Consider the following 27,262-nt stretch of genomic DNA (forward strand, 5'->3'; position numbering starts at 1 on the left):
TCATTTGAAAAAAGAAGTTAGTACATAGGTAAGCTTAGGCCAACGCCTTAAAAATAGCCATACAACCTTCCTCTTTTGCAACTGCTTGATCGTAAGGGTCTAATTGAAAAACACATAATTCCTTTAAATATTTGTAGGTTGAGGCAACCACTTCAAGCCCTTGAACTTGAAGATAATCCAATATTTGCAATTGTTTACAATAATAAGTCCATTATACACACTCCTCATCTTAGAGTTGGCTAGAGAGGGAGAATACTTGATTGATGCCAACCTTGTAAATGAACAACCTTTCCTACTCATTGGTTGGACTCTCCATCACTAGTTGAAGGAGTATATGTGTCGTGAATCAAAGATGATATCTTAGCATGAGTTATCAACACTTGAACATACTTGCCATGGATCTCATGGAAAAAAGATGAAGAGACTCTTTGAATATTAGGAAACATGTGCTCATACTCTACTTAATTTGTAGGTGGTAGCGTTTCAATTTTTTCCATTTACTGGAAAATCTCACCCAAAAAGTCAACTTTTGAAGAATCAATCCTATGCTAAATCACTCCTACCTTCTCATTGTTAAGATCTTTGTGAGCTTTCACCTATGACCCTTAAAGTTAGTGCCCTTTAGCACCTTGAATGGTGGAATAGGAGATGTTGCAATAGGAGGTAAACTCCATTCCCCTTCACCTTTGTTGAGACCCCTAGATGCACCTACAATCTACAATCCTCCTTTGACTCAACATGAAATTTTGTTATTTTTCACTTCCTTTACATACCCTCCCTATAGGGGCATCCTCATAGGAATAGCTTGTGGTTGAAATATTACAACAACAAAATGGGGCACACCATCTTTTTATAGGGTTTCAAGGGAGGGGTATTGGAAAATAACCATCTTATCCCCTATAGCCCTTAAGGCCTTCTCAACACATTAATGAAATGACAGATTTATAACTAGACCCAAATATAGATCCCAAAGTTCAAGGCCGAACCCAAATAGAAAGAATCACAAAATTGATTAAGCATTGATATTGAGTTTTGGTAAAATCAAGGACCTCCTTTCAAGATATTGACCTTGTTTTTAGCATTCTCAAATGGAAGGTTTAAAACCCACATTAAAAGGGGGAGGTTTCCACCTTAGCCTTTGCAACCTTTGTCCAAGACGAGTCTATCTAATGGACTGACTTGGATATGTGAGGTAGTGATTTCTAGAGTACCCAATCAATGTTTTTGAGGCCAACGCCCTAGCTCCAACTAAAATTTACTCCTATTGAAGAGGAAACTTGAAAAATCCTATTATCTGGAGATATTTTTCCTTCCTTTTAATTGATTTACAACAAACCTCAGTGCCTCTCCTTTCTCCTCTTTCTCTTCCTATTTCCAACAAACAAATCATTAATCATATATCATAAACACTTGATTTCATGTTTCTCTTCCTGTTTCCAACAAAAAAAATCATTAATCAGATATCATAAACACTTTATATAAGTAAACATTGCGATCATTTAGAGAATATATTTATCTATGAACCCATGCAACAACCCATTGCAATCTAATATGGTTCTAATTGTCTCCTCAAAACACACCTTAGCAAATTCTTACAACTCTTGGTTTCTATATCGAATTAGTGTAACTGCAGGGAGGGAAATCCTGTCAAATATTACTGTTATTTTTATTTTGAGATGGCCCAAAATGTACAAGTTGAATTCTACTGCCTTCATTTGAAATCAGCCATTAACTTCTGATTCTGCATGTGCACAATGTCTCACTATGAGGTAGGGTTTTTCTTCATTTCTTTCATTTTCTTCAGGTTTTCTATTGGGTGGAGGAAAGCTCATCAAATATTTTTGTTATTTTTATTTGGGGATGGTGTGAAACGTACAGGGTTGAATTCTGGTGCCTTCATTTGAAATCAGCCATTACCTTGCGATTTTGCATGTGCACAATGTTTGACTATGAGGTAGGGTTTTTCTTCATTTCTTTAATTTTCTTCAGGTTTTTTGTTGGGTGGGGTCATTGATTTCATGGGACCTCCTCTGAGGTAGGGTTTTTCTTAATTTCTTTCATTTTCTTCAGGTTTTCTGTTGGGTGGGGTCATTGATTTCATGGGACCTCCTCTGGAGCCTCCTTTCAACAACAAAAATAGAAAACCCCTCCACCTCGACAACAATCTAGGACTCCTAGCCTACGGACCTCTCTTTCCCTTGCATCATCTGAAGCTTGTGGATCAACAGACCTACAAGGGCCTATTTCCCGTCCTAACAATGTGCATGAGTCTCCCTCAGAGAGTGAAAGCTCATGAGAAACATAGCATACTGAGCAGACACACATGGAGGTGGTAGCAGAGATATTGAAACAAATAATGAACTCTGCAGAGATCCCAAATCCTTTAGGTAAACTTTTCAAAATATAAGTTTTTTTTTTTTCAAAAAACATTTGACATTTATACATTAACAGGTTGGGAAACTAGAACGTTCATTGAGAACTGTCACTGAGAAATACATGGGATATTTATACATTCAAATAAATATCTGCCATATATAATGAACACAAGGCAAGCCATAGCATGGCGGTCAACCGAATAGACAACATCCAATACTTTTAGCATTTGGCTCCATCCATATAAAAAGAAGCATGGTGAGGATTTATACTATCCATGACCACAAGTTGCATACTCACTAAAGGTTTCTAGTGGCACTTTCGCTGGTTTATGAAACAATTATTTATTTGTTTCTAATCTAGACTAGTACTTTCAGCCAAAGCGACCTTGTCTATTTCGAAGGATATGGTCACTTGTAATGTACATTCCACCACTCAAGTTGCTTATGCCTTGCCTCCATTGGGAGTTTTCCTTTCTTTTTCTTCTTCAAAAATTCTTGCTTGAGACTGTTGAAGTATCCACTGTACTTACGAAGAAGTTGGTCTTTCAAACCTGGTGTCTGGCAGCTTCGAGTTATGGAAAGAACCTAGAATTTGTTAAGGAAGAGAGGCCAAGTTTTTATCTTTTGGAAAGGCAAGTTTGCACTGCAAAGAAAGGGTTGTATTGCTCCAAAGTCATTGCTAGTTGAGTTGTTGGAACTAGGGACTGAGTTTACTGAAGCAAGGGGTCAAAGATCATTGTCATTTTGATGGGATGATTTATATGAATAGAATAGAGGTAGAGTTTCCCATTACATATTAAATGAAGTCTGCATTCCTTTTAGTATCTGGCTGAACATATAAATACTTGTTGAAGGTCGATTTGGGTGTAGGAGTTAAGTTCCCAAGCTAGTGAAGGCCAAGTATCTTACTATTTGTTTGTTGGACGTGTATTATTTATTGAGCATGGTCTTGTAGCTTCTAATGGTTTTGGTACAATTTGAAACGTTGAGAAAAGGAGGCTTCTCACTGAAATTTTCTATTGCTGAAGTGTATAATGGCTGGTTATTACACAAAGCTCGAGTTTCCTTGTTTATGTATGTGTTATCAGCCTCCTCAAATATTTATTCAAGCTACAGTGAGCTGGTAGGAGCTGATATGAAAGCTGGTGGAAGAGCATAGATGTTGTTAAGCTTATTATCTAACTCCAGGTTCCACTGTGCACTCACTTTCTGAGTATAGTTATGCTATATATACACTTTAAAGTGTTGAATATTAATATATCCATTCTTTGTAAATTGTGGACTAATATTTAATTAAAAAAATAAATTTTATGCTCAGATTTGTGTTGTCCATTTGGTTAGAGGTGTGACACTCATTCCAAATTGTTGCTCTTGTGCCCAACCAGGTTATCACTTAGTCGGTGCACGTGTTAAGCATGGTCCTTAGTGGTTTTGCATGACGAGACTCTAGCTCCATTCATACGAAAGAAATAGGTGTTGTTTAGTTTTTATTTTCTTCAAAAAGTCTAAAAGTAAGAGTGTTTAAATTGTATTTTTCTATTAATAATGAATTCAATATCATAAAAAAAAATTAGGACATCCAAAATTTGGAAATTGAAAAATTGTAATCCGATTTCTAAAAATTTCCCTAAATTTTTATCAAAATGGTAATAAAATTTCCATTATTTTCTAGGCAAAGATAACACATATTTAGACTAACGGCATTGGTTATCTAGAAAAGCTTTGATGTAACAAGTATAGGGTATCTAGTAGTGAACCTTACTGAATAAGGCTAATTATAAAGTTGTTAGAGTGAGAGAAAAACCTTCACTAATTTGGTGCAGATAAGGTGCACAGGTACCAGTATCATATGCATGCTAAGTCCTATATATGGATGTGGTCTAATGGTTAGAAGGGAAAGTTTGGTCTTGCAGGTCTTGTGGTCCAATCTTGGGTAGAACAATGTATGCCTGAGAATAGAGGGTAATACTTTGCAATCTAGGATAATAACATTTCAAGAATCAGGTTGATAGGTTGGACAGGTATATTGAGTTTCGAAATTGGGTTGGGCTAGAATGATTAGCACCATAATGTTGTTGGGAAAAGTATCCAATACGGAATGACCCTATCCCACTCTAAGGGTGATAGTACCTCAGCAACAATCAAAGCAAAGCTATTCGAGATTACTTCTTTATGAGATGTAAGAGAGGGGAGAAAGAGATCCACTAACCATTGTCTTCCGCTAATGATTGATCCAATCTTCTCTCTTTGCTGCTTGCTCCCAGCTCCTTGCTCTTTCACTGGCCCAGCTACACCAAGATCCTGCAAAATGGCAAGAGAGGGAAACTACAAGAAGCATACATTCATAATTGATTCAAGGATTAGAATAAATCAAATATACAAGTATAGCAATATACCATTGAGACACATGCATATAGAAGAACCTCAAATGCTTTATTAATGGAAGAAGTAAAGTTCAGGAAGTAATACAACCATAAAAGGCCCAATCCAGCATCACCTCCCAGCAGAAAGAAATCTCCTCTTCACCTCCTTCAAGCAAATCACCCAATAGTTCTATACTCAAACCAACAGCACTTCCTTACATTCACAAGATTCCAGCCTCCTTAGACCTCATGAGAGAGCTCTATATATAGGAGATTTGGAGAAAGGATGAGTCAGCTTGAGCTGGCATGAAGCTGACTAGTGTCCTCTCCCACTTCAGTTATTCTTCAGTTCTTGAGTCCACTTGGAGGTTCTTGCTTCCACTTGGAGATCTAGACCCTCTTACTCATCACAAGGCGAATTCCCTGATCCAAGTGTCATTTTGGAAGCTTCCTGGGCATTGACACCTTGAGGAATGACTGTGCCACTTGGCCAAACTCGCCCAGCGCAGGTAGCCTTCTTTGCAGTTGACATTCAGCGCAGGTACACAGTGGAGCAGATGCTCAGTGGAGCAGTTGACATGATCCAGAATTAGCTTGTTTTTGAGTGTTTTCAGGTGGAGAACTGATATTTAGTGCTGTGGTTTGCTGACCTTGTTCCTCTAGGGGTAGGAACAACATGTTTAGGGACTTTGGATCCCTTAGATTATTGACATTTCATGCTTCATGCTGTAAGGCACAAAAATGTCTATAACAGTTGCCCCCTAAAGTATGAGGTCGTTTATCGGGTGAAATGCTTTATCAGGAGGATCCGAAGTTCATTCAATCGCTGAGAGGTGACCTGTAATAAAATACAATACAATACATTATTTTTCATTCTGCTTTCATGATCTAGCTGAGGCGGGCATTCCCATGCTCAGCTTTATAAATTCATTTTGGTACATAGAACAGACGATCGTCTGATGGTAGACTGATAATTCTCTGCTGAAATTATCATCCTTTGAGTAGGATGATCATCTGCTGCAATGATGTACATATCAAATGTCTTTATATTTCCTGAATATATATCGCAGCCCGGATGGATGAAACTAGATCCGGGGTCTTCAAACTCGTTCGATCTTCACTCTAAGTACAAGTCGATCCATGTGAGAATTGCGCTGAAGTCGAACATGGAAAGACATCGCTTGATTACCGGTCAATAATGTAAACCGTTAACAAGCGCGAGAGGAATCACCGATAATGATAATGACCCTCAAGGTACTGCAGTACAATTCACGTGGTGTGAATAAAGGACTTGGCGTCGAACACCACGCAAAATCTTCTGGTCGAAGGTCATTGATGTATACCTGTCGCCGGAAGTGAGAAACTTGCCATTGAGGCATGCAAGCTTCAAAGTACTGAGGGGGTGTTCCTAGATCAACTTCTTGGATAATGAGCTGAAGTCGACAAGAAGCGATCCGTCAAAGGAGGGCCTTAATGAATCCCACATCAGTGACACGGAACGGAGCTAATGATTTTAGTGGAGGTGAAAACAATCTGTGAAATATGATTCAGGGTGGCGATCATGGGTGGATGAAGGATAATGTATGGCAGTGGATGGGACACGGTTGACTCTTTCTGAACAACATCTCTTGAACATATAACGACACTGATGCGATGGATCGGTAGCATTACCCCAAATGTGGATGGTTTGGCGAAGACCATGGTGATGAGACCGGTGAATGAAACAACCCAACCCGATGTGATACGGAGGAAAAGTGTCATGTTCAAGAGCGACTTGCTACCATTAAAGCTTTGAGGTTCTCCCAATTTTTCCCCAGTCATTTCTGACCAGTACCTCTTTATTTTTGTCAAGCTTGAGGAGGATAACATATGCTTGTTCTATAACCTGCCCTTCGGGCAAGCCCATCGCTATGTTTTAACGAGCCTAGCGATAGGGAAACTCGTTCTCGTCTAAAGACAAGTTTGTCGCTATTTAATCATTTTAACGAGTCTAACGACAAGGAAAACTCGGTCCTTTTCATTTTTAGAGAGTCTGAAAAGGTACAGAAAGTTAACTCCAAAATTCCTTTTTCGTCATCTAATCCCTTAAGTCCGAAAAAGTATAAAACAATACAGAAGGGATGAGTTTTCGATAACTTTAACGAGCCGAATAAAACAAGCGCTCGACCTTTTTGTGTAATAATCCCTCAGGTCCAAAAAGATTAAAATCTAGAGGAGGGATAGCTCTTCCGGTCACTTTAACGAGCTGGAAGGCCAAAACTCGGCAAACTTTTCATATTTTACGAGTCAGATGAAAAGAGCTCAAAGAAGACTCGTCTTTTGAGGAACGAGTGATAAACAGGGATAGCAGCAGATTCCAGGTACAGGTTGGAATTTTCCAATCACGGCAGTGTCACAAGGATGGCTAGGTGAAATCACTCTTCGCAGCTGTTCCTCAAAATGGGTAAACAATCATATGGAGGTGAACGATCGGCCAAATGGAATGGAGGTGGCAGGTGCAAACACGACCAAGGCTTTTATGGCTAATAAATTTACGATCACAATGGTTATTTACCGGAATAGGTTCATTTTTTAATGAGCTTAAACTCTGGAGGAAACTCTTGCTCAATCTTATGTTTATTTTTTAACGAGCATGAACTATGTGCTAAAACTGCTCGGATCTCGCTTTTCTATTTTTTAACGAGCATAAATTCCGCGGTAAAACTGCTCGATTATATGGTCAAATTTTGATTTTTTACCATTACTAGCTTTTCTCTTTTCAAGTATAGTACTGCATTTTCAATTGCTGCAACAAACTTTGTTAGAAATGAATAATATTTGCATGAAAATGAGATTATAACCCTAATATTTCACTTTGAACTACGTAAAAAGCCATTAAAAGGTGTTTTTACCTCTCATTTACCATTTCATTTGCATTTGGTTTGTTGGAGCTCTGGAGGTGCCTCTTCCCCCTTGATTTTCACCAGCTGATTCCGGGAGATTCTGCGGACGATTTTCGGCGCCGTCTGGACCAGGTAGGAGCTAAACCCTAGCTCTTTCTTTTCATGGTTTCATTTTCCAGTTTTATGCCTGTTTTTCAGTCTTTCTGAGCCCCAGGGGTTTTGCCAGGGCGCCCTAACTTCAGCGCAGGTTCCCCTTTCGAAACCTGCGCTGAATGTCAAGCTGCCTTAAGGCAGCCTGACCTTCAGCGCAGGTGGGACACTCTCTGCCTGCGCTGGGCTCAGAAAACTGAGTTTTCAGGTCATTTTTTGATGATTTTTCGCCAGTTTTTCATCAAAATCAGGAACTTACTCCTTCTCTTGTTTGCTTTGCAGGGAACTTTGAACAAAATGTCCCTTACATGGCGAGAACGAGAACATGAAGAGGAGGACATGATTGCCCTCCATGACCCGGTCACGGTGAACGCGCTGCGGAACTGTGGCCTGCTGAAGTTTTTCCGTATCTCTAGCATGAGAGCACAGATTTCTTTGCTGCAGTATATGCTTGATGCTTGGGATCCTGTTAACCAAGTATTCCAGATTAGGGGAAAGTCCATCCCCTTGACCATAGAGGACATGTACTTCTTGACTGGATTGTCAAGACGAGGTGCCCCCATTTCCTTGTCAGGTACGGCCCGGGGGACTGATTCCACCAGAGATTATGTCCGCCAGTATTGCAGGGAAGGTTCTCAGCCGAGCAGAGACGGCAAGATTGTTATCCGTGAGATTACTGATCGGGCTCTCAGGTCCATTCTGTACACTATTGGTAGGATGGCCGGTAGCGCAGCTCTACATGTTGCCAACAGATCTTATATGCAGCACGCCTTGGAGTGTCTCCAACCGAAAGTATTCAACTGGTGTGATGCAGTACTTGTTCAGATGAAAAGTCAATTGACCAAGGTAAAGGACGGGAAGCTGAAGAACTTTGGATTTGGTTCTATTCTGACTGCCTTCGCCTTGGAGAAAATCCCACTGATGCAGCCTCAGTACATCATACTCGACTTGCCTTCTCCGACCGAGCCACGCATGCAGAGGTGGGTTGACCACATGTCTAGGCATGCTGGTCAACCTCAGATTACTTTTACTGAGGCCTTCTTCAGGTGGTTCGAGCGCCAGGAGATGGCGTTTTCCGAGTATCCATATGTGGGTATGGATTTCCGAGGTGATCCGGATTTGGTGCTACCGGATGGCGAACAGTGGGGCGCCATTGGTAAACTCTTTGACCATATTACTGTTTACTGTTCTTATTCATAATGTTGTTGTGCTTTATTCTATCAAGACTTTTAATTGTACTCTTGGGTGCATGCAGATATTGGTCCTGTTCGTCCAGCAGTTCGTCCGAGACCGCCAGTTGCTGCCCCGGCAGTGGAGCCTGCTAGGAGAGCTGTTATTCGCGACCTTGACGATACTGAGACCCTTACAGCTGTGCAGGAGCAGGTTGAGAGCCTTACTCTCGGCATTCCCGATGTGAGGATTGATGAGTTACCTTTACAGCTGCAGCGACACACTACTGGTGTGCCTAGACGATGGACTCGTCTCTTGCGCATGATTGCACAGGCCGTGACGTGCTATCATGAGCACCACTAGGCTAGGGTGCCCCCTAGCATCTTTTTGAGTTTTAGGTCATATGACCAATTTTGTCTTGGTTACAGAACATTATGTATGAACTATATAATATATATTTTGATTTTCGAGTTTTATTCTGTTTGAGTTATATGATCCATATGTACAATCTTTGATGATGTGTCCTTTTTATAAATGTTGCAAATGTCTATCTAACACATAGTTTGCTAATGAGTCAGTTAATGTGTTTAAGTTTCTTGAAATATGTTGATATTGAATTGAATCAAATCGTCTTTCCAAGATCTTAACCCTTAGGAACATGCGATAAATAGCTGGATTGCGAACAGAATATATACCATTGAGTTGTAGTATTACGAGCTGTGAGTCTAGCCTGACAATTAGTCGGCGTATGCCACGTGTGATGGCATCAGAGAGTAGTTCTATCAACGCGCTATACTCAGCGATGTTATTCGTTGATTGCCCAATACATACACCTCTGAAACTTACTAACTCGCCGCTTGGATCAAAAATGGCCCAGGCTGCGGAGGATAGGTTCCGCGAACTACGACTCGCTCCGTCGGCATATCCAACACATGTCTCCAGAAGGTTCGACATCTGCAACAAATGAAAAAGGTGGATCACTCGACCAGAACAAATACTTTAGCGAAAACAAAATACAACAAAAGCATGCAGGTTACTATTTAAGCATAGTAACGCTTGAGGTACAACCCGTTGCGGGGCTGCGCCAGTGGAATTCCATCGTAATCCATTAACTCGTAGGCTCCTTTTGCTAACACCCTTTTAACAATATAGGGGCCCATCCATAAGGACTTGAATTTACCTGCTCCCAATTTATCGGATTCTTGGTCATAAAGCAAGACCAAATCACCTTCTGAGAAGACACGGGGTTTGACATTTTTGTCGAACTGAGCCTTGACTCGTTTCTTATGGGCTTCGTTAGCCAAAGCGGCATCACGACGGGTTTCATCCAATTGGATTAATTCCAAGAAACGAGCCTCTTCTTCTGAAGTTCCGGGGAGAAGATCGATTGCGAGTTTAAGCGACGAAATTTCGCACTGGATTGGCAAGACTGCTTCCAGGCCATACACCAGTTGAAAAGGTGTGAACCCGGTTGCGTTCTTTACCGACGTTCGGTAAGCCCACAAGGCTGAGTACAGGATTAGGTGCCACCTTCTTTTATGAACCCCGATCATCCTTTGCAACATACGCTTCAGGACCTTGTTGATTGCCTCAACTTGTCCGTTGGCTTGCGGATAATATGGGGTAGAGCTGTCGTGAGATAGCCCTAGCTTGGCAGCTAATTCGACCATCATGTGATTGCGAAAATGCGACCCATGATCTGTAACTATAGCCTGTGGTACGCCGAACCTGGCGACTACATGATTGAAAAAGAAAAGGGCAGCTGTTTCACCAGTGTTATCCAATGTAGGCATCGCCTCGGCCCATTTGGTAAAATAGTCAACAGCGACTATAATATACCCATGCCCCCCGGTCGAGGTGGGGTTACATTGCATGAAATCGATGCCCCACTTGGCGAAGGGCCCAACAGCAACTATCGGCTGTAAAGGTGCGGGTGGTCGTCTGGTTTTGCTATCAAAAATTTGACAAGCATGGCAACTTCTGACTGCGGTTATGCAATCTTTGAACATGGTTGGCCAGAAGTATCCTGCTCGTAAGATTTTTTGTGCTGTTGCATATCCAGATTGATGCCCCCCACACGCGCCTGAATGACACTCATTCAGGGCTTTTTCGGCCTCCTCATGGGTAAGGCACCTCCTCAGAACTGTATCGACACCACGACGGTAAAGTGTATCACCGACGATCATGTAGTCTTTTGCTTGGTATCGTATACGTTTTTGTTCGGAGCGAGAGGTGTTAGGCCTGAATTTTTGGGTTTGGAGATAAACTATGATATCTCCATACCACTCATCGCTTACAGATATCAGAAACAAACTTTCGTCCACGATTGACTCTTCCGATGTTTCATCGTTGGACGACGATGGGAGATCGCACAATAATTCTGCGAAAACTAGAGCTTTCTTTGATTTGGATTTTACAAATTCCAGATCAAACTCTTGAAGGATCGCTATCCATTTTGAATATTTGCCCCCCAGCAACTGTCGCGACAGTATATAAGTCATGGGGTTGCAATCTGACAAGATGGTAGTTTTCCGAAAGAGGACATAATGTCGAAACCTTTGAATCGCTTGAACAGCTGCAAGCGCTAGTTTTTCAACATAAGAATATTTACTTTCTGTATCATTTAAGTTTTTACTTAAATAATAGATAGGATGTTCAATTCCATCGACTTCTTGAACTAAAACCATCGCAATGGTCGTATCCGCTGCAGCCAGATACAGGTTAAAATCTCTTTGATAGTCCGGGGCGTACATTAATGATGCTTTTACTAGACAATCTTTCAGAGCATCAAAGGAAGCTTGCGCCACCTGGTCCCAGACAAAAGGTACATCCTTTTTCAAAAGACGAGTATAACCCTTAGCAAGTTCTGCGTAATTTGGAATGAACCTCCTCAGAAAGTTTGCTTTCCCTTGGAGTTTCTGAATCTGAAGCAAATTTGAAGGTGGAGGCAAATTAATGATTGCCTGAACCTTGCAGGGGTCGAGACGAATCCCATCCTTAGAGACTACAAAGCCAAGTAAACGACCAGAACCGACGCAAAACACACATTTGTGTGGATTGAGTCTTATCTTGTAGTGTCGGCAACGTAGAAATATCGCTCTTAAATGCTGCGGATGATCAGTCCGCTTTCGCGAATGAGCCGGAAGATCGTCGAGATAAGGTTGAACAATGTTCTTGATGTCATGGAAGGCATAATTCATTGCCCTCTGAAACGTCGCCCCTGCGTTCTTTAAACCAAAGGGTAATTTTCGATAAGCGAATGTGCCCCACGGACAAATAAATGCAGTCTTTGACTGGTCCTGTGGGCGGATATTTATTTGATTATACCCGGAAAATCCATCCATAAATGAAAAGATTTCACATCCGGCGCATTCATCAATTATCTGGTCGATGAAGGGTGTAGGGTAGTTGTCCTTCGGACAAGCTTGGTTTACATCCCTATAATCGACACACACTCTAATCGTCCCTTGTTTCTTCATAACAGGGACAATATTCGATACCCAATCGGTTAGAGGAACCGGGTAGATGAATCCAGCATGGAGAAGTTTTTCAACTTCCGCCTTAATGGCAGCGGCTTTCTTGGGGTGCACCTGCCGAAGCCGTTGTCTTACTGGTTTGACATCAGGATACATTTTAATTTCATGTTCAACGATACTCGAGTCAATGCCTGGCATTTCATCATATGACCAAGCAAAGACATCTCTAAATTCGCGAAAAAGAGCGTTATATATTTCCAGTTCTGAAGGGGAACAACCTTTGCCGACATAAATATTCTCTACAACATCTGTTTTAGTCGAGATATTTATGGCTATAGTCTCTTCAATATTGGATAGGTTTCGCTCGGAATCCACCGTGTTTACAGTATTTGTTAGGAATTCAAAAACTGAAGGGTGATAAAGGTCACTTTGAGTATCTTCTTCATATTCCGGAAGAAGGGAACGATGGTGGTGATCATTCCATGGTGCCCCCTCAATCATCATTGATTGTAAGATTCCTTCGTCAGTCCCATGTACTTTCGACCAAGGATCTAATGGGGTTCCATATTCTCTAGACCTATCTACCCAAACGCTTGACGAGCGTTGATTTGGGTTCGCCTCCCATGCTTGAAACATTGATTGCTACAATATTTCTAAAGGGCTTGGGGGCAAAACCATTGAATGATCCATGTTGACCTTCGTGGAAGATATCATGTTGCAGGTTGCTACAAACGGTACATTTCCTATATAAATAGGAGGTGGTAGCGCGAAAGTTCCCATCAATGTGGGGTCTTTCAATAATCCTACTCCGATATCTTGAATTGAATGGTTGCTCTCATGGATCATGGGAATGCTTCCTGTAACTTGTGAACCATTAGGGAGGAAATTCTGTTGGTCGACGATCGTAATCCCTCCTTCAAACGGGAATGCGATCTTCCTAAAATAAGTCGACACAACAGCTGCCATGGCATAAATCCATGGTCTACCCAGTAGGATGTTATAGTCAAGATTTCCATCAATGACCTCAACATCAATTTCTACTGTTTTTCCTCCTAGTTCAACTTTCAAGTTATTAAGGATACCGTATGGGGTATAAGTCCTTCCGTCGAAAGCTTTTAATGTCGTCGAAGATCGCGACAAGGTTGGAGATCCTAAAGTTTTCCAGCAACTCATCGACATAATACATGTCGATGCTCCCTCATCAATAATTGTTCTGTGAACAGTTTTGTTGAGGGCTTTCACTTGAATAAGGAAAGCTAGTTGAGCTGGTAACTGAGGATCATATCCTTTGTGATCAAAGGATACAAGATTGGAATCCTTAGGATCAACCCCACCAATTGCTGATAACAACGCCTGCCTTTGGGTTGGACAATTTTGTAGTACTTCAAGAGTCGACATAGCGGATGGCGATTGGGCCAAATCTTCCACTATGTTATAATGCTGCGCCGCTCTGGCGCGAGGATTAAATGTCGACTTGTGTACTACACCCTTTGGCGGTTTTATTGTTAATTCAGGGATGATGGGTGGTACAACTTCTGTCGAAGTTGTTGTCGAACTACTTGGTTGATCTTTACCTTTTTCGTTCGACAGCTGAGGATTCCCATAATCTTTGTTCCTTGTCGAAATCAAAGCATCATTCTGCTGTTTTGAAACCGACAACATAAGTACTTGCGACGGGGAAGCATTTCCACTATCAACCAGATTTTGACCTGGGTTGGGAAATGGATCAGTTAACACAGCTGAGGTTTGGGAACTTTTAAAGAACCTCTTTAACTCAGCTTTGAATGGGCAATTCTTTGTGTTATGATCCTTATCATCACATATTAGACATGGATAATTTTGTTTCCCTTTCCCAGGAGGGTTTGAAGAATTTTTTCCAGGGGATGACTCACCCTGTTTCTTCTTCTTCCCTTTGTTTTGCTTCTTCTTGCTTCCTGGTTGATTGGTTTCTTTGCCTTTATCTTCTGATACGGCATTTACTTCCGAAGCAAGAATTTCTTCTTTTGCATTTTGATCCGAATTCTTACGGGCTTTCTTTGACGAAGCCTTTATCGATTTCGCGTTTGCCGTGCCAATCACGCCATCACCGGCATGAGAGTCACTATTTGATTTAGGAGGGGAGGAATTGAAAATTCTGGTCTAGGGGCGTCAGGTATTTTGTCGTAGAGCGTGCCGGACTGAGTATAAACTAAGTCCAAATACTGTGCACGAGCAATAACTTGCTCCTCTGTTACGACTCCCCCCTTGGCCACATCTTCCGTAATAGCAGGAAGTAACGACTTTATAAACCATTCAGCTAATAGCTGATCGGGAACATATGTTTTCACCATCCTACGACGACGACGCCACTCATGTATATGATCAGATATATGGGTGGCAGTTGTCTGCTTGAAGTTGGTTAATATTTCTGTTCCCGTTTCATACCTTATCGGTAATTGAAAATGGGTTAAGAAAGTCGTGGCTAGGGAACTAAAATTGTCGAAAGAGGCTCTTGGCAATTCAATATACCATTTAGCCGCTGGACCTGTCAATGTCCTCTGAAAAAGGCGAAGCCTTATCGAATCGTCGTTTAGGGTGTTCGACGAACACCACAGATGAAAAGTCATCACGTGATTCGATGGGTCTTCACCTGGATTTCCATTGAATTTAGGAATGTCAGATGGAAGTTTATGAGGAATCGCTGGCCACCAAGGGGCATAAGCAATCGGATCGTTGGTTAACCGGTGTAAATCGGGTAACTCTAAAGTTGCCACGAATGGTAACTGTTGATTCAGGTTAGGCGAAGCGTAACCAGGGTACGATGGAATCGCTTGAGCAGTGGGCCTTTGCATACCAGCATAATGTAATTGATGTTGGTATGACTGATACGGTTGGTGGACTTGACCACTGTAAAGTGGTTGGTTTTGACCGTTTTGGATATACGGTTGTCCACTGTTCGCAAAGATCTGCTGCTCAGAACCTTGGTACACTTGCTGGAATTGCGGTTGTTGGTATTGCACAAGCCATGGTTGTGACGCCATGTTCTGTTGTGCTATGCTAACCGTTGGACCAAGGTGTGGGGTAATTGTACCCGTTTGGACCTGTGTCGCCCCACCAGTTGGCGATTGTGGTTGTGACCCATGGTCAAGTGGCTGTTGCATTACAACCTGAGAAATCTGAGGTTGACATGCAACAGGTATCGCTTGAACTTGTGACACTGTTACAATAGCCGGTGTGGTTGGGATGTTCGTCATAGGTACACACTGTTGCATAGAATATACAACCCTTGGTTGTTGAGGTAGCATAGGTACCCAACTACTTGATGCAATTCCAGTATAACCTGAATACTGTTGTGAACTCACGTATGGGTACCCTCCCGGAGGGGGTAATGAAAGGGCATACTGCCCCCCATACGGTAGCAATCCGGAACTCAAGGGGATTGATTGCCCAGATTGACCTCCAAATGGATCAATTTGGCGAGTTTCAACATAAGAGTTGCCGGGTATTACTCCGGATGAACAAACTGGAACAGACCATACTGTCGAAATAGTCCCTTGGTGGACTCCTTCTAGCTGTTGAGAGCTAGTTGGGACAGCTGGTATGCCGGCAAACATCGTCGGAGTGACGGCAGGGGCTTCTGCTGTCGCTGTGTCATTTGACACAGTCCTAGATGATGACGGTTGTTCAGACATTTTAAGTCTATCCAATAGATTGCCTAGCGATTCTACAGGAACTTCCACTTGTGGTGGATTAACTTCTGATGAAGGAAATAGAGTGACCCCGACTCCAAAATGAGTTGGAGTACTTGCTTGCGGATCCTCTGCAATTTCCTCTATCGCAATCAAACCCGGTGGAAGAGGAAGACCGTCAGGTCCGTAAAATATTTCTGGTGCCGAAGAAGTGGTTGTTTCGACAGCGACAGTTGTTTGAGGAACAAAACTCTCTGGACCGGTTACAGATGGAACTGGTTCAGTTATACAAGTATTTGCCCCCAGACTAGGATCAGTATTACTGTCCTTCTGTGGCTGTTGAACTTCTTCTATAGAGGCAGGGTTTCCAGAAATGTTAGGAGTAACCGGAACCTCAGATGCAGTTGGAACACTTGTTCTAACTTTTATAGGAGATTTTGAACCGGTTAAACGAGTTCGCTTTGTCCGTACTGTTTTCGATTCCGGAGACAAAGACGGTTGACTCGTAAGCCTCCGCGAACGACGGGGTTTCAATTGACTTTCTTCCACGATTGCGGATTACTCGATCAACCAAAATATTAAAAGGGGAAATTTGTGTTTCCGAATTGAATGAATTTTATTAGACGCTTTTAGACACAACTTGCTTTTTCACTTTTTAAGAGTCGAGAAAAAGCTAAAGATGACTCTAGTCTCCTTCGATGTATTAACGAGCCCGAAGTGACAAATGCTCGGTTGGACTTTTTCAGTTATAGAGTTTGAAAAAGGCCAAAAGAAACTGCTCTGGAGATCTAGGCAGAGGGTGTGCCAAACCTTTCGCAAAACCACAGAATACGTTTTACGGTACGGGTGGTCGATCTTCGTGAATGCTGTGTTCACTGCATTGCGATCAGTAGGGCGGCCGACACGGCTTCCTATGGATAAAAGATATATGCCTATAGGGGTCTCCCAATATATACGCGACGGTACGTGGGAGCACAAGTCCGTATTAGTGCCACCGACTCTCAGGAGGAATCACCCACCTTCGTCGAGATCGACAGTCACTACGTTTAACGACGCCGGAACACGTCTCTAGCTTAGACCTCTATGTGTTTGCGTTATGTTTCAAAGCGTTGTTAGGTTCATTCAATATATTTTAAGTTGATCTTTTTAAAGTTTGCCTTTCAAGGTTCACCACGAGATGTTTGATACAAATTCCTAAATGCAGTCTAAGATGAGAAGCAAGCTTTTTCAATCTTTTCGACTTATGAAAATCTTAACTACTGAGGGAAAAGAAAGACAAAATCTTTTCACACAGATCAAAGAGCACACACTAATGCACTTTTTCCCTAAATCAACATGCAAACTTATCAAATGCAAAATGCAAAATGCAGGTATTTCTTTTCTCTTTCTTAATGTTGGTGTAATACAAAAAGAAAGCTGTTGTATAACTTTGAATTCAATTTCAAGTGAAAGCAAACAAGCTTGTCCAAAATCAAAAGACACCTTAAGATTTACTTGTTTCGACACTAGAAATATATAAATTCAAACCATATGACGAAAGCAAAAGCTCAATCAGCTATGAACAGCAAACAAACTAACTCTTAAGATCAAAACGACACTTATCACAGGTCTAGATCTAAGAGGCCACAGCAAGACTAGTTCACTTTCGTTATGGGAAACTGTAAATGATATAAGAAATACACAAAGAACAAACACAGTTTCTTTATACAACCGAGGCGGAATAGTGGCAAGGAAAGTTGGTTTCAGATAGGTACATTGACTGGTAACAGGCTGCAAAAACAAGGATGAAAACAGGGCAATAAACAGCAGGGAACCCCAGTAGCACAAGGCAAAACTGGTTCAGCGCAGGTAGTACACTGGCAGTTTGACCTTCAGCGCAGGTAGCCCCTTCGGGAACTGCGCTGAAATGCAGACTGCCTTCACAGTGCCTGCACTGAAGAGACAAACTTTCGTTTTTCTCAGTTTCCGGGTCACAGATTGCTCAAAAATTCACAGTTTTTGGCCAAATCAGAAGCTATCAGTCAAGTACACACTAAGGGATGAAAAGGAGGATGAAAAGCTATCACTAAGAGCTATTTAGAGTCCTTGTGGATCAGCTCTTCAAATCATAAACTTGCCCAGAAACTGAGCTAGAGTAGCTGCCCTCTACTTTGCATTTGAAAGATCCAAATGCAGTTCGATTCGGTACTCCCTGTGTTTATGAAATGAATAGCAAAAACACAAACAACCAACAAGATACGATCCCCAGCGGAGTCGCCAATTTGTTGTTGGGAAAAGTATCCAATACGGAATGACCCTATCCCACTCTAAGGGTGATAGTACCTCAGCAACAATCAAAGCAAAGCTATTCGAGATTACTTCTTTATGAGATGTAAGAGAGGGGAGAAAGAGATCCACTAACCGTTGTCTTCCGCTAATGATTGATCCAATCTTCTCTCTTTGCTGCTTGCTCCCAGCTCCTTGCTCTTTCACTGGCCCAGCTACACCAAGATCCTGCAAAATGGCAAGAGAGGGAAACTACAAGAAGCATACATTCATAATTGATTCAAGGATTAGAATAAATCAAATATACAAGTATCAATACACCATTGAGACACATGCATATAGAAGAACCTCAAATGCTTTATTAATGGAAGAAGTAAAGTTCAGGAAGTGATACAACCATAAAAGGCCCAATCCAGCATCACCTCCCAGCAGAAAGAAATCTCCTCTTCACCTCCTTCAAGCAAATCACCCAATAGTTCTATACTCAAACCAACAGCACTTCCTTACATTCACAAGATTCCAGCCTCCTTAGACCTCATGAGAGAGCTCTATATATAGGAGTTTTGGAGAAAGGATGAGTCAGCTTGAGCTGGCATGAAGCTGACTAGTGTCCTCTCCCACTTCAGTTATTCTTCAGTTCTTGAGTCCACTTGGAGGTTCTTGCTTCCACTTGGAGATCTAGACCCTCTTACTCATCACAAGGCGAATTCCCTGATCCAAGTGTCATTTTGGAAGCTTCCTGGGCATTGACACCTTGAGGAATGACTGTGCCACTTGGCCAAACTCGCCCAGCGCAGGTAGCCTTCTTTGCAGTTGACATTCAGCGCAGGTACAGAGTGGAGCAGTTGACATTCAGCGCAGATGCTCAGTGGAGCAGTTGACATGATCCAGAATTAGCTTGTTTTTGAGTGTTTTCAGGTGGAGAACTGATATTTAGTGCTGTGGTTTGCTGACCTTGTTCCTCTAGGGGTAGGAACAACATGTTTAGGGACTTTGGATCCCTTAGATTATTGACATTTCATGCTTCATGCTGTAAGGCACAAAAATGTCTATAACACATATACCTTCTAATCACTAGTGATTATTAAATACAACAATCAAAATCCAATGAAAATATAAGAATCAAATTACAAATCAAAATGTCCTATAATGGAATTGTTGAACAATTAATTAAAAATCCACAAAAAAATCGATGACTTATTCCTACTAACAATCTACTAATAAAATTACTTATATCAACCTCAAACTTGAAAAAATATTTAGAAAATAGTTATGACTTTTAACAAAATCTTATTAACCACACCTTTGTAATCAAATCTAGGAACTAGATTTCTAATCCTACCAAAGTTACAGTAGTACTTATCTTGGGATGGTTCCTTGCTTCCTTAGATGGGGTACTATGAGAGAAAAATGAAACTACTTAATTAAATCCATGTGTAAATAAACAAGACTTCTACAACATACCGCAAAAGTCTTACATGGTAGTAGTACTACTGAATATAGAGTTTCCCCTCATCTCCATGAGAGATATTGCATGCTTCTTATTTATTATCCTCTCCTTGGGCTATTCTAAGACAAATTATCTTTTACACAGGTGGTTTAAAGAATATTTAAAATTTAGGCTCATTCCATATTTCTAGTTGTTTGGATGCATCCCTTTAGCATATTCAGGAAAATGCTTGGCTATAAAATAAAACCTGAATTAGTGATATTTCCTCATGTATCATGACCTCATTCATTTCCGAAGCTCATTTCCAAATATATGGGTTGGAGGCCGTTGAAGTCATGTTGCCATTGTTATGAAATTGATGACAATAATTTCCTCTCAATTCAAATCAAAATCCAACTATGATTATGTTGTCAGTTTCCTACAGGTGGTTGCATATGTGTTATTTATTTCTCATTTCCCAACCATGATTATGTTATGGGATACCTATGCTGCAATAAAATTGTAACATCTGCCAATCCACAATAAGTATCAAAACGATCCTTTTGTTACCAAATAGTCAACAAATAATAATAAAACATAGCTAGTTAACACCCTTTTTCTAAATTTACTTTTGTACACAAAATTTAGGGATAGTGTAGGAAAATATAGGTAAGAAGGGTATCTTAAGGGTGGCCAAAAGGGTGCAAAAAGGTGTCAAACATGGGCTTGTCAATAAGTACTTTTTTTTTGCCAGGGGAGGGGGTCAACATAGATCTATAATATATATTGAAAGAGATACACCAAATGAAGGTACCTTAAGTCTTTGCTACAATTCCATCTCCATGCTCATCAAGCTCATCCTTTTCCATCTTTTCTTGGTTGGAAAAAGAAAGCAAATATCTCCATATTGTGGCAAGAATAATATGGATTCTTAGCTAGGATTATGGTTTCTCTTGCGTTAGTGCCCAATACTCAATTCATAGCGCAAGATGCCAAAAAAACTATTTGATTTCTTTCCAATACCATGAGGATGCTTGATAATAGACTTATTATATCCCATTCTCATTGATATGGCATCTATTTATAAGAAGATAGTGAAGGCTAAGAGATAGGTTCAAAGAATAGGAAGAAGGAGAAAGCAATTCATGCACAAGTTCCATGCTAAATAATGCATGATGGCCAACCCATCTCTGATTGATCTCCTCAAAACTATCTAAATCTCAAAGATTATAGGGGTGGTCGTAGGTTTGTTATTGACAATTAGTAGTCAACCATAGCTTGAGTATTAGCAAAATTTAGTCAATCACCCTTTTTCCTAAGAAGGGCATAGTTAGTCTTAAAAACTATGTTTTGGAAGTGATTTCTTAAGTGCATCTCATTATTTAAACAAAATCATAGTACTCATGATCCGGATTTAAACAGGAACACAACAAATTACAGAGATAACCATAAAAACGGAGATACAATGGAAATAATACTTCATTTCATTAATGTAAAATACTGAAATATGATTACAAACAGGAATGGAAATAAACCAGCTAGGGCGATGGTAACTTATCTCTGAGAAGAGATGTGGTGGCTACATGCCTTTGAACTGCCTTACAATGAGGCTCAAGGGCCTTTTTATTATTGAACAATAAGAGAAAACCCTAAACAACCAAAACCCTAACTCGAGCAGATGTAACACCAAGAGTTTATGGGCCCCATTGGGGTGAGCTGGACAACCAACTTCCCGGGGTCGCGACTTGGTCATATTTTCTTCATTTGACGCGCATGATAGCCCATTGGAAAGATATCTCCAAGGACTACAATGGATAAGACAATTTTAGACAACAAATCGCTGGCGGTAGATTTCCAAAAAGACATCGTTTAGGGCCTCAAAACGGTTCTGGAAGTTTACAACCTAAAAAACTACTAAAAATAGTAAACTATGCTACAATTAAGCAAACTTAAAAATTTAAAGAAGCAATGGTGGGGGTCCAAGTGGAATTGGCGAGTGGACACCAATATCCACCTGGATCAACTCAGTTCCCTTCAAGGCTTCGGGTGATAAATGAAAGTTTATAAATTATCATTTTATTCTTCTTGGATGGTTCATTGTTGTTATTGGCTCAAATTTCCTATCCTTCCATGCCATCTATGGTATTCTCTTATTACCATGGGTTTTATTTCATGGTTTTCTCAAACGTCCTTCATTACTACTTAAACTCCTTTCTTAAATGTATATTTCAATTTTATAAATGGATGCTCCATTTGTAAAGGTACTCATAGGTCAAAAAAACTAGAAAAAGATGCACGTAGTTAGCTTTTACCACCTAAAAACTATGTACTTGTCACATTTGCACAAGTTCACCAAAATAGATCATCAAAATACATGTTTTCCACCAATGTCACCTCATTTTCCACCTTCATTACACCTATGGAAACATTTGAAGAAAACTTGGATTTGGAACCATTAGGGGTAATACACTTTTTACCCCTAATAAGTCGTGGCTAGTGTAGCAATTACTCCCAAAACGTACATTGGCCCATAAAAACTTTAATTTTGATTATTTCTAAACATAATCCTCTAGAAAAGGAAAGTAGAACTTATAAATGGACATTTTAAAACCTGAATTTCTATTAGTAGCCTTGACTTTCTCAATTAACCACAACTTTCATGACCACTTCAAGGTGGTTTGACCACTACTTTCTTATAAATAAAGACTTGAGTTCTCTCCATTTATCATCCATCCACATAGAATAGGTACATTGTACCAAAATTATGCCAACAAATCTCAAAGATCCCTTCCTCTTGATGATAGTTTTTGGATCTTCATGCTACTTGCAACCAAGGAGGGTTTCAATATAAACCATGGAAGCAAATGATCCTCCCAAGGAGGAGATTGTGGAGCCACTTCTTCATCAAAGTTTTCTTTGTAGGTGAAAGTATGTATGCCTTCTAGTAGAAATGAAGTTATTATTTATATTCTCTAAATAATTATAATAATATTTATGTTTGTAGTTTGTTCATTTAGACTCCTTTTATATGGATAGATTAGGGTTTAAAGTATCATAAATATTCTTTGGAATACATTTTTCATGTTTTGAGATTCATGCTTGTTTATATCTATGTCACTACCCTTAGATTAGAGAAATTTTACACCCTTGTTATAGTTTACTACAAAAAAATTGGCAACTCCATTAGATCAAAGAAGCATTTATTATTGCTTGGTTGTGGGCATGCATTTACTTTGTTCAGGTAAACAAGGTATTCCATACAAGATGAACACCTTAAGTAACCAATCAAACGACCAGATCAAAGATCACAACAAAATATTTTTTATGTGGTTAAAACCCTCTAAGAGAGACACAATCCAGGACGCCAACCAACGTGCCCACTTGAGGAAATTTATTAATCCAAAATCAAACATTTTACATAAGGGAGTTGTCACAATCAATAATCAACCATGACCCTCCATTCCCTCTAAATAGATACCAAGGAACAATTGGGTGTTAAGCCACAAATTAATAGCTATTAGTATCAAGGAGACTATGAGCCATTAGATCACTCTATGTCTATAGCATATCATGACCATTAAACTACAATGCAACTAATGCATACTAAATAAATACACTAAAAAACACACTTTTACCTAATAGACACATTAGACTAAGTTGAACTTAATTAACTCCTAATTGTCTAAATATCTTAACATCCACCTTTAAAAACAACTTGGGATATGATTGAAGGATCTACAAAGGTGACATAATGGGAGAAGGAAGAATGAAATAGAGCCTACTGCCCTACTCTCTTCCTAATGGTGAAAAAGTACCAAAACCCTTATTTTTCTTGTTGTTGTTAGGATGTTGCTTCTTTGGATGTTTCTTTTTATCTTTCTTTTAGGCCATTGGGACCTTGTTAGATATGCCTATAATGCTAATCATTCCAATATGTCATTCATGGTTTCCGAATACCCGTGTTACATTTTCACATAAGTTTAGATATCATTAAGATATCTAAACAGAAAAAAACAACATTGAGATTTTTCTTTCACTCAACCTATAACATATTGCATCTGTCTTCATCAATGCTCTTCTTCCATATGCTATCCACTTATGGCATTTCCTTTGTAATATTTGTGCATTTGCTAGTTATAGGTAATTTATAAGTTATAAATGTCTTCAGAGTTTCACTTCTAATTGAGTGTTCAAATGAACATATTTATTCTCTTATACATAACTATTTTTCCTCCACCCACTTTTCAAAACTTCCATAACCATTAGGTAGGGACTTGCAGCTTCGATGTTGCTTTGCTTGTTTAGTAAAATATTGCCGAGAATTTAGTTTATTTAAAGTCGTATAATTTACAATTTATGAAGTTTCAAGGTCTAATTTTTAAAAGTCTAATTCTTTAAAGGATGCTAGCTCAATGGAAGAGCACCTGCTTTATGTAGGAATTTACAGGGTAAGTTCCTCAAACAGAACACCAAAGGACACCACTCACAAACAGATCACAGATCAATACACCAGTATTGTTGACATGGTTAAAACCCTCAAAGAGGGAAACAGTGCATGGCCTAAGCCAACGCGACCACTTTTGGCAATTTATTAATAAAAGAATGAAAATTTACATAAGCTTCTCTCATGAACGGTTACCCTACAAATGACCCTCCATGCTCTTTAAATAGAGATCATGGACCAATCGGGTGTCAAGCCACGGATCAAGTGTCGGTAATACCGAGGAGAGAATGAACTGTCAAATCACTACATATTGTGACCGTCAGATTCTAAGTTACAAAAGTACATAGTAAAGAAACACACTTTACCTAACTCTACACTAGACCAAGTTATACTTAACTATTTCCTATGTGTCGGAATATCCTAACATCCCCGCTTAAGAACAACTTGGGATAGGATTGAAGGATGTACAAATATGACACAATAGGAGAAGGAAGGAGGCACTAGAGCCTATCCCCCCTTAGTGACAACTTCGTGAACTCCAACCATAAATCGAAGTTTAGTAAACTTCGCCTCAGTGAGAACCTTTGTAAAGATGTCTACAACTTGATCATCTGTTGAATAATATTGCACTTCAAGAACATGGTCGTGAATGAGCTTTCTGATGAAGTGCATGTGCAACTCAATGTGTTTGCTGCGCTGATGTTGGACTGGATCTTTGCATAGTTGAATGGCACTTTGATTATCACACCAAAGTGTAGTCCGATGCTGCTGTTGAAAGCCAAACTCTGACAGGATCTAACGAAGCCACAAGGATTCGTTACTAGCTTCTACGGCACCATGATACTCTACTTTTGTTGAAGAAAGAGAAATGGCACTTTGTTTCTTACAAGCCCATGTAATAGGTCTTGAACCAAGAGTGAACACATAACCTGCAGTAGACTTCTGATCATCAGGGTCACCAGCCCAATCAGAATCAGTGAAACCAACCAATAGAGGAGATGCTTCTGCATTGTAATGAATCCCAAACTGAACTGTACCTCGAACATAACGAAGTATTCTTTTAGCTGCTTTCCAATGAATTTCATGTGGGTTTTGCATAAACCGAACAATAAGGCCAACAACAAAGGAAAGGTCAGGACGAGTATGGGTCAGATACAAAAGTTTTCCTACAAGTTGACGGTATAAGGTAGCATCAACTTCAGGGGAAGTACAAGTGACTGAAAGTTTGGCTCCAGACTGAAAGGGAGAAGGGTTGGCTTACAGTCTTCCATGTGAAAATGGCGTAGAAGATCACATGCATACTTGGACTGGGAAAGGGAAATACCTTCCTTGGATTGCAAGACTTGAAGACCAAGAAAATAATTCAAGTGTCCTAAGTCTGTCATTTCAAACTTATTTTTAAGGCTAGACTTCACATGGTTTATAAGGTTGGGATCACTACCAGTAAGGATAAGATCATCAACATAAAGAACAAGAATGATAAGAGACTTGCCCACTTTCTTGGTGTAGATAGTATTGTTAGAATGACACCTAGAAAAGCCAGTTTCTAAAAGAAAGCTATCCATTTTGGCATACCAAGACCATAAAGGGATTTCTTAAGCTAACATAAAAGGCTGGAGTTTGTTTGTATAATGGCAGTAGGTTTTTCCATATAGATTTCTTCATGCAAGTACGCATGCAAGAATGCATATTTAACATCCATATGATGGACTTCCCATTTGAAAGAGGCAGCAATGGAAAGAACGAGGCAGATAGAGTTCATTTTGGCAACAGGGGAGAAGGTTTCAGTGTATTCAATGCCTTCAACTTGTGAAAAACCCTTAGCAACAAGACGAGCTTTATGTTTATCAACTTTTCCATCTAGTCCATACTTGGTTCTGTAAACCCATTTGCATCTAACAAGTTTTCGTCCCTTTGGTAAAGGAACAAGATCCCATGTATCTTTTGCCAATAATGAACGATATGCTTCATTCATAGTTGCATCCAAATCCGGATGGCCTGAAGCTTCTACAAAGGTGTCAGGATCATAATTCACTAAAGCTTGAGCCAGTAAAGAAGAGGCTCTATCGAACTGAGAATGTGTATGTCACTAATCTGTAGGATCACCAACAAGAGCGCCTAATGTATCCCGAGTAGCACGGACCCATTTTGGAAGTTGAGGAGCTGAAGGAGGATCCTGAGAAGGTGGGGCAAGATTGTCATCCTTGCTTTCATCATCTGAAGAAGAAATATTTTCAAAAGTAGAAGAGATAGAGAGAGGTGGCACATCCGTCGAGCTAGGCTCGTAGGCCGATATATTTTCAGAAAACTTTCAATCTCTTCTAATGATAACATTTTTGGACTTAAGTGGAATAAGTCTATATCCTTTGACATCTTCAGAATATCCAACAAAAACATTTTTCACTCTTAGGTTCTAAAGCTTTATGTTTCTCATCTGGAATATGGGCCCATGCTTCACTTCCAAAAACACGAAAGTGACTTAAATCTGGTTTAATTGAGCTCCTTGCTTCTTCTAGAGTGATATTCTTTAAAACCTTAGTAGGAGTGTGATTTATTATGTAATTTGCACAGTTAATTGCTTCTGCCCAAAAAGTAAGACTAAGTCCTTTAGATTGAGGCATACAATTAGCCATTTCCTTTAAGGTGCGATTCTTCCTTTCAGCTACACCATTTTGTTGTGGAGTATATGGAACAATATGTTGCATTTGAATTCCATTCTCAGTGCAAAAGTTGATGAATTTGTTGTTAACATATTCTCCGCCATTATCAGATCTTAGCTTAAGAATTTGATGTGTTATAGACATTTTTGGGCACTACAACCCCAAGCATGAAATGTCCATAAACCAAGGGCTCCTAAGTCCCTAAAAGTGTTGTTCTAGCCCCTAAAGGAACAAGGTCAACTGATTACAGCTTCTCCCAGAAGTTCTCCATGAAAAATTGCTCAGAACTGGTCAAAACAGGATCATTTCAGCTGCTCCATAGCCAAAGTGCGTTGCATCTCACCTAAATACACTGTGTGGGTGCGTTGCATTTCAAAAAG

This window comes from Pinus tabuliformis, chromosome 4_2, assembly GCF_031772625.1.
Source record: "Pinus tabuliformis cultivar Carrire ecotype Pingquan chromosome 4_2, CPIR1, whole genome shotgun sequence".
Classification (NCBI taxonomy): Eukaryota; Viridiplantae; Streptophyta; class Pinopsida; order Pinales; family Pinaceae; genus Pinus; species Pinus tabuliformis.